The following is a 13,178-nucleotide window of genomic DNA, read 5'->3' on the forward strand; positions in this document are numbered from 1 at the left end:
GGCTACATGAAAGCTTATGTAGTTTCTCTTTAAAACCTGAGCTAAATGCTATTTATATAGCTATATCTATATCTATATACATATATTTACTGGCAATAGTATCTTCTCCCACACAATGTGTGATAAGTACAGCATCTGGCACTTTCTTTAACCAAGTCTCAATGCGATATTTAATATACTATTGTATTTACAATGAATGTTTTAGTGCATGTGCTCATTACTTTTGTTGTCAATGTGACAGCAGTTATAATCACCTTGGAAGCAGTAATGTCAGTCAACCTGTAGACAAGTCTACAGGGGCATTTTCTTGATTAATGATTATCATGGGCCAGTCCATCCCACTACGGGAGGTGCCACTTCTGGACAGGTGGCCTTGCATAGCATAAGGAAGCAGGATGAGCATTTAATGGGAGCAATCTAGTACAAAACGTCCTTTCATGATCTCTGCTTCAGTTCCTGCCTCGAGATTTCTGCCGTGACTTCCTACTCTGACATCCCCTTCATGATCAACTGAGAGTTTAAAATGAAACACTTTTCTCCACAGGTTGCCTTTGGGCACAGTATTTGTCACAGCAATGGGAAATGAACTAACATAGTATAATCTGTTATAAAAGCTAGCAAATTGACCCCTGAAAAAAAGCTGGTGGAATTTCAATACTAATGTCCTGAGATGCTGACAAAAATTCCCGACGCCTCTTGGAGCCACAGCTTATCTGGAACATTTTCCCAAGTCTATAATCCTAATGTTGGCAAAACTATATCCAAGATACTTGAACTAGAAATTGAGTACTCCTTTTAATTCATGAATATCCAGTAGTCTATGTCCAGGTAAACTTTGTGACCAATCTTCCCAAATTACTACCAAAGTATTACCCAAGTGTAAAAACAATAAAAATAAAAAAATAAAAGCCTGAATTAAATCTCCACAGATGCAATTAACAAAGTAGGAGTGGTTTGTTAGTTGAAATGAGGTGAATACAATTTTAAAATGCATAAAAGTCTTGAAAATTAAATGAAAAAATATCCATGTCTTTTAAGGTATAATAATCAACTGGAAAGCCACTAACAAGACTGCTTCCAGAAAATTTTCAACCAACAAATAAGGCTTCTGCGGTTATGTAAATCATACTCATCAAATTAGGAGCCCAGAAAAATCTGTGTGAACTGAACAAGGAAGTTACACCCTGTGCACATGACCTCCTCAGTGTCAAAAAATTACCTGTTAAAGCTGTTGCTGAGATCCATCCTCTAATGATTCAGTATACATCTCTACTGGATGTTGGTTTCTAGATGACCAGGCAGGGAAACTGATTTTTCTTTATATTTTAATTCAAGAATACAATAATTTATAGGTTATGTTTGAATTAACCTATTTTCTGAAGGTGAACTTGGAACTGAAATTCTTAGTCCTATTTTCAATTAAATATCATTTTGAAACAAAGTTGCATTAATACTGCACTAAATTTAAAACACTGTATCCCGCCATCATGAACCCTATTTCCTCTAACAATAAGTCTGCAGAAAGTTGGATTTTAGTTTATAAAATACAAGCAAGCAGAATTCTTTTTTGAAGTAATTAAATAAATTTGATTTAATGATTTTTCAATAGATGTTGAAAAGCTGATGCTGTTAATCTATTTTTATTTTCCTAAAAAGTAAATTTTTATAAACTACAAAATCTTGTCCCTCTTTCAAGCATTGAAACATTGAAGTAAGTGTAACTTTGTGTATATATACATGGAGTCCAACAGAAAAAATATGTGGAAAGAAGACAGAAAAGTAAAATCCTTATGTCTTTCATCTCAGCACATTTCTCAGACTTTTAAAATATCTCTCTTAAACTTGTACAGCCTTTATGGAAATATTCCTGAGACAGTATCTCTGTTAAATGTGAATACATCTCTTTCCAGACCCAGCTATAACCACTCTTGGGCATGTGCCCAAAGGATGCTTCACCCTACCACAGAGAACTTAGTCAACCATGTTCATTGCTGCTCTGATATTGCAGGCAGAAGTTGGAAGCAACCTAGATGTCTCTCAGCAGAAGAACGGATAAAGAAAATGTGGTACATTTACACAATGGAGTATTACTCAGCCATGTCAAAATAAAATTAAAACATTTGCAGGCAAATGAACGAAATTAAAAAGTGAATTCTGTGTGAAGTATTTTAGACATAGGAAGACAGATGGGGTATGAACTTGCTTACATGTGAATGTTAGCCGTAAAGTCAATTATAACCAAACTATAATCTGTAGGACCACATGTGTTAGATATAAAGTAAGAGGTAAAAATGGGGGTAGATAGATCTCCCTAGGAAAGGAAAAGGGAATAGATACTTAATGATGGATGGGGGAGGGAAACTGGAACAGGAGAATCAAATGGAGGGAGGAGAGGGGGACAACGGAATATAGGGAGAGAAAACTAAAACTAAGGGCCATTTGAGATGTTCTATGAATACCTAATACAGTCTAAAGTACACACATATATGAAGGTGATCTTTACGAAATAGCCAACTAATAGAGCAGGGCCACAACTGGACATCTCTTGTCACCAAATGAAACTTTTAGTGCTGGGAATGGGTTACATCTAATTGATGTTCTTGGTCTAAGGGATCGCATGGGACCCCACCTCCCCACCCCCAAAAGCTCAGACCGTTGCTATTGATTGTTTCCTGCAAAGGGACAGAAAGACTCCATTGCTGAAGATAACACCTAGACAATTCATTGACCATGGATAATAGAGCGGGTACCCACCTAGACCTTTCACCCGTTTGGGCTAGTATCTCTGCTAAAAGAAGGGACTCTACAGGCGGCCAAATATAAACACCGGTCATGAAACCTTTGGTCTACAGTGCGTTCCTGCCTGCAAACGAGGCTAATGCAACGGTGACCTAAAGCTTGTGGTATAACCAACCAATATCTGACTTGATTGAAGGTCCATCCCCTGAGATGAGATGCATATCCACACTGCTGTGTGTCTAAGAACCTGAGCCTAGATAGCTCGGAGGACCAGAGGAGACCCAAGCACTGAAGGAAGACAGCAATAACAAGACTCCTAATGATATTCTCCTGCGCTCATAGATTAGTGCCTTAGCCATCAGAGAAGCTTCCTCCTGCAGCAGATGAGAACAAATACACACAGCCTGACGAAATGCAGAAACTGAGAAAGATTGGAACACTTGGTCCTAAAAGAGATTCATCTTCTCCCTTGGGGATCAAGGAATCCTACAGAAGAGGGAGCAGAAAGAGTTAAGATCCAGAGGTGATGGGAGACACCAAGAAAACAAAGCTCTCTGAATCAACAGGATTGCGCACATACGAATTCACAGAGACTAGGGCAGTGTGCACAGGGCCTGCATGGATTGCATTAGACAGGGTCCTAGAACTGAAATAAGAAATGGACACTTACCTCATTTCTAACCCAGAAGCTATCACCAAATGATAGCCACTAGCAAATGGAAATTCAGTTTTCTCTAAGACAGTCTCAGTTAGAAAGCAAACTGTTCTCAGTGGTACGCTGTATGAACAGCAGTAGATGGCCAACACAAAGCAAACTCGACAGCATCTTGAGAGGCTCCTTCTCTTTATTTTTTTAAGTTTATCATTTTAATTTTTATTTTTGTTTATTAATTCTTTTGTGTATATATTATGGTTTCCAGTTTTGTGCTTTTATGTGATTCCTGAGTGTGTCATCTAATGAATCTCTTAACCTGTATCTAATTTTTGTGCCTTTTGTTCAGCTCTTTTTTTTTTTTGGTTTGTTTGTTTTGTCCTGTTCCAATGTGTTAGTTTTTGTTTTATCTTATTGTATCATATTTAAATTTATTATAATCCCTTAGAAACCTGTTTTAATATTCTAATATGAAACAGAATGGAGTTGAACCTGGATGGGAGAGAGGGAAGAACAAACTGGGGGGAGTTAGGGAGGAAGCCTTAGCAGGATATATAAGAAAATTTTTTATCATTTTTTTCTTTATTAACTTTAGTATTTCTTATTTACATTTCGATTGTTATTCCCCTTCCCAGTTTCCGGGCCAACATCCCCTTAACTCCTCCCCCTCCCCTTCTATGTGGGCTTCCTCCCCACCTCCCCATTGCCGCCTCCCCCAACAATCACGTTCACTGGGGGTTCAGTCTTGGCAGGACCAAGGGCTTCCCTTCCACTGGTGATCTTACTAGGATATTCATTGCTACCTATGAGGTCAGAGTCCAGGGTCAGTCCATGTATAGTCTTTGGGTAGTGGCTTAGTCCCTGGAAGCTCTGGTTGGTTGACATTGTTGTTCATATGGGGTCTCGAGCCCCTTCAAGCTCTTCCAGTTCTTTCTCTGATTCCTTCAACGGGGGTCCTGGTCTCAGTTCAGTGGTTTGCTGCTGGCATTCGCCTATGTATTTGCCCTATTCTGGGTGTGTCTCTCAGGAGAGATCTACATCTGGTCCCTGTCAGCCTGCACTTCTTAGCTTCATCCATCTTATCTAGTTTGGTGGCTGTATATGTATGGGCCACATGGGGCAGGCTCTGAATGGGTGTTCCTTCTGCCTCTGTTCTAAACTTTGCCTCCCTATTCCTGCCAAGGGGTATTCTTGTTCCCCTTTTAAAGAAGGAGGACACACATTTTTGGTCATCCTTCTTGAGTTTCATGTGTTCTGTGCATCTAGGGTAATTCAAGCATTTGGGCTAATAGCCACTTATCAATGAATGCATACCATGTGTGTTTTTCTGTGATTGGGTTACCTCACTCAGGATGATATTTTCCAGTTCAATCCATTTGTCTATGAATTTCATGAAGTCATTGTTTTTGATAGCTGAGTAATATTCCATTGTGTAGATGTACCACATTTTCTGTATCCATTTCTCTGTTGAAGGGCATCTGGGTTCTTTCCAGCTTCTGGCTATTATAAATAAGGCTGCTATGAACATAGTGGAGCACGTGACTTTTTTATATGTTGGGGCATCTTTTGGGTATATGCCCAAGAGAGATATAGCTGGGTCCTCAAGTAGTTCAATGTCCAATTTTCTGAGGAACCGCCAGACTGATTTCCAGAATGGTTGTACCAGTCTGCAATCCCACCAGCAATGGAGGAGTGTTCCTCTTTCTCCACACCCTTGCCAGCATTTGCTGTCACCTGAGTTTTTGATCTTAGGCATTCTCACTGGTGTGAGGTGAAATCTCAGGGTTGTTTTGATTTGCATTTCCCTTATGACTAAAGATGTTGAACATTTCTTTAGGTGTTTCTCAGCCATTCGGCATTCCTCAGCTGTGAATGCTTTGTTTAGCTCTGAACCCCATTTTTTTTTCAGGGCTGGGGATCGAACCCAGGACCTTGTGCTTCCTAGGTAAGCAATCTACCACTGAGCCAAATCCCCAACCCCTATGAACCCCATTTTTTTAATAGGGTTATTTGTCTCCCTGCGGTCTAACTTCTTGAGTTCTTTGTATATTTTGGATATAAGCCCTCTATCTGTTGTAGGATTGGTAAAGATATAAGAAAATTTTTAATAAAAGAAAACACACACACAAAAAGAAAAATACTTGCTATTCAATATTGAATTGGTAAATAACACTCCTGTAAAAATATATTGTAAGAGTCATGAGATGAAAACCAAGACAGACAGAATTATACTTTTTCTAGCCGACTGAAGAAAATGGCTTTGCCACACACAGTACTTGGCCACTCTGAGAACTTATGAGAAATGAATCCCTAATTCTGTGAACTGTTGTATGAGAACAGTGCAATCTTAGAAGTCAGATCTGAAATGATCACGAGGCAACATCCATTAACCAGCTTCCAACCTGTATGAGTTAATGCAGCTTCTTGAGAAGGCCCCACCCTGTTGTTTCCTCTCGATGTTTTCAGCAATACTGATATAAACAGCTATACACTTTCTACAGATGAATGTTCAAACAATTTTGTAGTTCGAAAAACAAATCCAGATTGTTTCAGTTGTGACAGAAATATTCTTTCATTTACACAAGTAAGCTAGTCAATTATGTTTCCAAGTCCTTTCAAATTATTACCCCAACAGTTTGCCATTTTATCATATTTAAATGAATGTGATTCATTAAAGAAAACAAGCCTCAAACCACCTACCTATTTACAGAATTTTCCTCCTGTTGTTTCTCTAAATCGCTCTGAAATTATCAATTGACCAAAAACATGAAATGTTTATTTTCAAATTTATTTTCTTACTCACTGATTCATTTCAAATCTTCCTGTTCCATATACGAATTTAGTAACTATTGGGTGTTGCCTAGATCTGGAAGCATGACAAAACTTGAATGTTAAAAGTCTCAGCTTAGGAAATGGATGTAGTATATAAACATACTGAGTTAGGTATAAGAAATCCCGAGCCTTAATTTGCTTTGTGTGTACTCCCACAAATCTACCCTGAAGAAGACATCCTCTTCATGATCTGAATTTAAAAAAAAATAATTTTGGTTCTGAAAGTTTATTAGTCTAGAGTGATTCTCCACTAATCTCAATACTCCTTGTATTCAGAACACCTTTAACCGGGGTCCCTGCCTAAAAATAGCACAGAACTCACACTGACTTGAAAGTAAAGACTTGTGATGTTGAATAAACACTGACAATAAAAGGGGTGAAGTGGGAGTAGGTGGGTGAGGGAACACCCTCTTAGAGGCAGAGGGAAAGGGGAATGCAAAGGGGGTTTGTGAGGAGAAACCAGGAAGGGAGACAACATTTGAAATGTAAATAAATAAAATAACCAATAATATTTGCTATATATATGAAAAGTTGATCAAAAGATCTTAAAAATAATAGGTAAATTATTTGTGAGCTACAAATTAAGGAAAATTACATATTAAAATTTAAAAGAAAAACTGAGGGCAAGCATAAAAGGAAGGTGGCAAAGCATCAAACACACAAGATTTTCCCCATTTACTACCTAGTCTATGACAAACAGAACTTGTATCACAAATCTGGCAGAGTCAAAATTTCAGGCTAATGTTCTAGATTCTCTGTTGAAAATCAGGTACTGAAGTAGACCCTGTCATAGTCTCTAATTGTCTGCCTGTGGGTCCCTGAGTTAATCATTAGCCATCCTGCAGAATTCTCAGCCATAAATGAGATAGCTATATCATAACTCTTCCTTCCAAAGCTCAGGGAGCTGTTGAGCCCTCCTAATTAAGATCAAAGTCTACCACTGTCACTGGACCTCCTTTTCCTCAGGCTCTTCTCCGATTTTGTCCCTGCAGTTTTTCAAACAGGAATAATTATAGAAGGCCCGACTCTATTCCCAAAGCTATGGAGCACTCACAATAGTGGGCCTATCATGATGGCCCTCTGAAAGAACAAACTAGCATCTGTAAGAGTCAGATGCAGATATTTACACCCAAGTAATGGACAGAAGCTACTGACCCCTATTGTTGAATCAGGGAAAAGCTGGAAGAAACTGAGGATGACCCTGTAAAAGAACCAGCAGTTTCAACTAACTTGGACCCCTGAGATCTCTGACATTGGACCACCAACCAGGCAGCATACACCAGCTGAGATGAGGCCCCCAACACATATACAGCAGAGGACTGCGAGGTCTGGTCTCAGTCTGAGAAGAAGCACCTAACCTAGGGAATGGAGAGGTCCAGTGGGGTTGGAGGTGGGCGGGTTAGGCCATCCTTATGGAGATGGGGGTAGGGGAGGTATGGGATATGGGACAGTCAGAGGGTGGACTGGGAGGGCATAAAATATGGACTGTAAAAAAGATTAAATAAAATTAAACAAAAAAAAAGTCTACCACTGTCCAGATAGACTTCAGAATTTCATGTAGCCTTCGTAAAATTACAGGTCCAATTCCTTCCTCCCCCAATAGGAAACCTGCTCAACAAGCACCTGAGATTCCTGCAATGTTTCCCCATGCTAATGTTGCATTTGAATATCTTAGCCTTCATTCGTGACCATTCCCAGACCTGGACATTCCATCCCCCTTCCCTAAAACTGTATAACTCTTGGTTCATATAGCCTTGGTAAAGGCTATATGTATAAACCCAGCCCCAAATAAAGATACATGCACAAGCAAAAGGCTGTTTCTTTGAAGTTCCTAGAGAAGGCATTCTCCCCCACATTTTCTTGCCTCCAGCACTTACTCCCAGCTAGAACAGGAGACTGCAGAACTCAACCCATTCTGGAATCCACTTCATCCTTCCAGCTCAATGTGCAATGGTGTCAGAAAACCTTCAGAAGGAAGAAACGGAGGATAAGGAACCACAGCTGGTCCCCTAAACACCTACTACAGGGAGCATTCTGAAAGAGGGTACAAAGATCTAAGGGCTAGAGGTAGGGTATGACTATAAGAAAAGAGTGTTTTTTGCACACATCAAGGAAGTTTGTACATATGAATTCATTGAAGTTCAGACACCATGCATAAGATTTGTGCAACTTCAAGCTAGGCAAAATTTCCAGCAATGGGGAAACAGTTCTATCTCTAAATGAGGACCTTTTGGGAACTAAAAGATGCTGAAAGAGGGAGAATCAGCTTTGTGTGTGTGTATGTGTGTGTGTGTGTGTGTGTGTGTGTGTGTGTGTGTGTGTGTGTGTGTGTAATGACCCCTGGTAGATCAATCACACTTCAGTTGAAGAGCACACATCCAAAGAATAGTGGGTTAAAGGAAACAGATCCCCTCAAAACAGGCCATAAAGTTGGATGGACATGTATTTTGGGGTTTTGTTGTTGCTGCTGTAGTTATTATTTTTGTGTTTGTGATTTTTTTGCTGTGAAGAGACACCATGAGGAAAGCAACTCTTACGAAGAAAAACATTTAATTGGAACTGCCTTATACTTTCAGAGGTCCAGTCTATTATCATCATGGTGGGAAACATGTCATCCAGGCAGTCATGGTGCTGGAGAAATAGTTCAGAATTCTACATCTTCATCTACAGGCAGCTGAAGAAGACGTTATTCCACACTGTGTATAGTTTGAATGTAGGAGACCATAAAGCCTGACAGCACAGCGTCATGCTTCCTCCAACAAGTTCCTCCCAACAAAGCCACATTAGTACCATTCATCAGTGAAGAGTTCAAACACAGAAGTCTATGGAGGCCATACCTGTTCAAATCATCACATTCCACTTCCAGGCCCTCATATGCATGTAGTCATAACATAATGCAAAATGCATTTAGTTTGCCTTCAAAAGTTCTCATAGTTTATCAGTCTCAACAATATTTAAAAGTTCGATATTCATAATTTCTTCTGAGATTTGTGGAATCTCTTAACCGCAAGCCCTATAAAATCAAAATATAAAAGCAAGTCCCAAACTTCCAACATATCATGGCACCAGATCTACATTACCACCCTAAAATGTAGGGAAGGGAACAAAGTGAAGAAATACTGGGCCAAAGCAAGACTGAAAACCAGCTAGGCAAACTCCAAACTCTGCATCTCTATATCTGATGTTGAAATGTTCTTCAGATCTCCAACTTCTTTCCAGCTTTTGTTAAGTAAAACACATTTCCTTCTCTTGGGCTGTTTCCACTTCCTGTTTGCAGCTCTCCTCAGTTGGTATCCCATGGCTCTTGCATGTCTTGAGGTCTCCAAGACAATCCAGACTTCACCTTCACAGCTTCACACAATGGCCATTCTGGACTTCCACACAGGGACACCTCTGCCACATGCCTGACCTCATTGACTTTCCTTAGTTGCAGAGAGACATTTCAAAACCCCTTTCTTTCTATTCTTGATACTAAACCCAGAAGCACATGGCTGAAGGTGCCAAGTTCTGCTGCTTGCTGGGGTTGGGACATGGCCCCCTTTTTCATTATATCTTCACCAGGTAATTCCTTTAATGCCTAAGCTTGGCTATCATGGAATACTCTCTGTAGACCAGGCTAGCCTTGAACCTAGCATTCCTCTCTGTCTTCTGAATCTGGGATTAAAGGTGGGTACCACCACACCTGGATGTAAGTTACTATTTAAGTTCCTTTCAGAAGATGGAAGCTTAGCTAGGTGAGATCTTGCCTAAAGGTCACTGCTCCTTTAATTCCATTTAATGTCTCGAATCTGTTCATCTCCTTGAGCAAGGATTTAGCTCCGTACCATTTCCTGGTGCCCCATTAGTCCTAGAGCCAGCCATTTCATAATTTTTCTTCTTCAAAATAGTGAGCCAAAGGACAGAGTCAACACTGCAATTTGAGATTTCCTTTGTCAATGCAATTAATCTAAATCTCTTTACCTTAGCCTCAGGCAGATAAGGCAAAAAGCAGCCACATCTTTAACAAAATACCACAAGAGGCATCATTCTAAAATTCTTCTCTGATATTTCTTGAGCCCATCCCCCACAGTTCAAATCACTCTTAGCACTAATTCCTACCATGCTTCTACTGGTATGGCCCATTGAGCCCCACTTAAAGCATTTCACTTCTTTCCAAAGTCCCCCAAATCCACATTTCTCCAAACAAAAGCATGATCAGGCCTATCGCAGCAATACATCAATATCCCAGTACCTGGTACCAACTTCTGTCTTAGTTAGGGTCTTACTGCTGTGGAGAGACACCATGACCATGGAAAATATTTATGGCTGGCTTAAAATTTCAGAGGACTTTTCCATTATTATCATGGTGTGAAACATGGCAGTATCTAGACAGATATGGTGCTGGAAAAGGAGTCGAGAGTACTACATCTCGATAAACAGGGGGCAGAAGGGGACTGGATTCCACACTGGGTGGAGAGCTTCATTCAGCATAGGAAACCTCAAGGCCTGCTCCTACAGTGACACTTTCTCCAACAGGGCTGTGACTATGCCAACACAGCCACACCTCCTAGTATTCCATGCTCCACAGGCCAAACATTCAAACACATGAGTCTATGGGGCCGTACCGATTAAAATCACAACAGTATGGATGAAGAGAAGATCTTAGAAGAGTTAAGGAGGGAAGGGTGAATATGGTCAAAATACATGGTATAAAATTCTCAAAGGACATTACAAAAGAGAGAAGATGATCTCACATTTTGAGAGACTCCCATGGTATAAATGTACTAGTACACGAAAAAGATATTGTATTCTTTATGAAAAATTTCCTCATTGAAATACGCCCCACTTCTTTAAACCAAAAAGAAATCAATATTTTGTAGTTCTTTCTTTTAAAAATCACAATATTAGATCTATAAAACGAGACAAAGAATAAATGAATGAATGAATGAATATTTGAAAAATATATTACACTCACGCTATTCTCATTTTAAGCTTTGTGTAACTTTACAGGTGTTTCAAATTCTATGCTAATCGTAGATTCAAATGAGTTGTAAATAATCAAATAAATATATCCCCTGTACCATTTATCCAGTTTCAAACAATAGCAATCACTTACACAACTGTGCGACAATATCAAATCAGGTCACTGATAGGAATGCAGAACATTTTTGGGATTTCAAAGACCTTTCTTTTTACTTTTTTTTTTTTTTTTTTTTTTTTTTGGTTCTTTTTTTCGGAGCTGGGGACCGAACCCAGGGCCTTGCACTTCCTAGGTAAGCGCTCTACCACTGAGCTAAATCCTCAGCCTCTTTTTACTTTTATAGACATGTGCACTTCCTCCTGCCTCCTCACTTTGAAGTCCTTCACAGCCAATAAGATGTCCTTTCTTCTCTATAATTTGTCTTTTCATGTATGATTTACAGACGGAAACAGTTTGCCATGTTTGGTGACTGACTTTTACTCACTTTCCATGAATGACCAGTGATTTATGGGGACTACTGTGGTTGTCACAGCCTGAACTGCTGTTTCTGAGTGTCTAATGGTATCGTTACCCATGAGAGTTTGTTAAACCAGCTATCTAACAAATATCAGACAAAGAATTCCCATTGAGGGATACCTGCATCATTTCCAGTTTGAGGCTGTTGAAAACCACTGCTGTGAATACGTACAGGATACAAGTCTAAATGCTAGCAGCTAAGTGCTCAGGAGTACAACCACTGTATGGTATAGAAGTTGCATGCTTAGCTTTTTCTTTAGTATTATTATGTTCTATTTGTTTTTTCTTTTTTTAATTCTCATGCCCTTTGAATTGATTAGTGCTTGCCTGTGATTTTCTGGCCGTGGCCTTTGATTTTTATTACCCATGACTTGGAATGTTCTTCCCATCTTCCAGCTTTGAAATTATACTGCATCAAATTGCTTCCAATTCTGTGTCAAATGACTGGTAGAATTTTCCAACAATATCTCATTCTCTCCACAGTCTTGACTGGAGTAGTTCAGCTGATATTTCTGCCAGATCAGAAAAATAGTGTCCTAGAACCACAGCCCTGAATTATCATACCACTTATTGGACTCAGAGCCCTGTGCAAATTACCTAGCATCCTAACAGTTTCTTCGTCCCTCAACTGAGAGAATACTATGAACAACAGAATGTAGTTCAGATCAAATGTTTCAAAAATTCAAGACCAGTGTCTGTGTGTAGACAATTTACTTTGAGAATGAGAATGACATTTAATCAATGATGAGCAGGGAGAAATTGGCAGTTACACATGACACACTTTACTACCCTACAATCTGTGTAGCATGGCTTTGCTTTGAATATGGTAGAGCAAATTAATAATGTAAATACCTAAATGTAGAGGCCTAGATTTTCTGTGTGTCATGTGAAAATCTTTATTTGTATGGGTTGCAGATGCTTCCTCTGCTTTGTGCGGTCTTACTTTTGAACTTTAAAAGTAACGACTTAGAGTATACTATGAGGAATTTCCTCTCTGGGAAACTGGCCCAGCGTAATGGGGAACATTGAAAATCTCCACTATTCTTTCACTTAAAAATTCATTTTCTTTATCTTATAAACTAACATGGAATGTCCCTCCCCCTTCTCTCTACCTCCTGCCACCTTTTTTCCTCCTTCTTCCTCCCCCCTCGCCCCTGTGCTTTTCCTTCTCTCCAAATATCACACTGCATAGTGACCAAAAGAGAGTAGGGTAAGTAGCTATTTTACATTACAATCATTGGACACTGAAAATAAAGCCATATGACTACTGAGGATGCTTCCAAGAGCCAGGTCACATCTTATATGGGGCTTACATTTTCATTGTAATCTAGTATTCATTGGATGTTGTGATGGTTTGCATACGTTCAGGCCAGGAAGTGCCCCTATTAGAAGGTTAGGCCCTGTTGAAGTAGGTGTGGCCTTGTTGGTATAGGTGGGTCACTGCAGTTGTGGGCTTTAAGACCCTTATCCTAGCTGCCT

The sequence above is a fragment of the Rattus rattus genome, chromosome 6 (genome assembly GCF_011064425.1).
Source record: "Rattus rattus isolate New Zealand chromosome 6, Rrattus_CSIRO_v1, whole genome shotgun sequence".
In the NCBI taxonomy this organism is placed as follows: domain Eukaryota; kingdom Metazoa; phylum Chordata; class Mammalia; order Rodentia; family Muridae; genus Rattus; species Rattus rattus.